The sequence below is a fragment of the Seriola lalandi genome, unplaced genomic scaffold (assembly GCF_002814215.2).
Source record: "Seriola lalandi dorsalis isolate HSWRI2012SDOR001 ecotype SW California unplaced genomic scaffold, Sedor1 jcf7180002054099, whole genome shotgun sequence".
Lineage (NCBI taxonomy): Eukaryota > Metazoa > Chordata > Actinopteri > Carangiformes > Carangidae > Seriola > Seriola lalandi.
The window spans coordinates 23,451-24,144 of NW_019524652.1; the positions used below are offsets into that span (position 1 = coordinate 23,451).

The following is a 694-nucleotide window of genomic DNA, read 5'->3' on the forward strand; positions in this document are numbered from 1 at the left end:
CACACACACACACACACACACACTTCATTTGTTTGACATTGAAGGGGATGAATGTGAATTTATTAAACCAGGACTTTACAAACGTTACACCACGTCTGTGAAACTGTGGCAGGTTGTGTGTTCTTCTATCATGTGTGCTTTTGTCCATTGTCAGGTTTGTGTGTGTGTGTTTAACTTCAGACAGAAATAATAATGAAGATGTTCCAGGTCAAAATGATGAATAATGAAACCAATCACCATTAACTTCCCTGTTCGGCACCTGATTCACTTCATTATGATAAAGTCTGTGTGGAGCCTCAGACAGTGTAACTGCACATACACAGCATATATAGCTTTAACTGAAGCTAACTGAAGCTAAGCTTCATTCCTTCAGGTGAACCACATTGAGTTTGCTGCTGGCCCAGTTTTGTCCACATGGACCATCTGAGGTGTAGAAGAAAGATAATGATAATTATATTTAATGATTATATATATTGATATATTGTTATTACGTCTGATACGTGGTCAGTCCCAGAGCAGCTTCCCTCCAGGACAGCAGAGGTTTAACAGAGAGTCTGTTACTGAGCTGTCACCTACTGAGGGAGACCTTTCCACTCAAAGACTTTATTGTTCAGCTCAGTCCAAAGTCCTGACAGAGGTGTGTGAGTGTGTGAGCGTGTGTGTGTGAGTGAGTGTGTGTGTGTGTGTGTGTGTG

General features: G+C 41.4%; 1 protein-coding gene across 2 annotated transcripts in view; it reads left to right on the plus strand.

The window, feature by feature from the left end:
- LOC111652877 (semaphorin-3B-like) overlaps window positions 1-694 on the plus strand; it is an 8,653-nt gene that overhangs the window by 3,899 nt on the left and 4,060 nt on the right. The window lies entirely within an intron of this gene.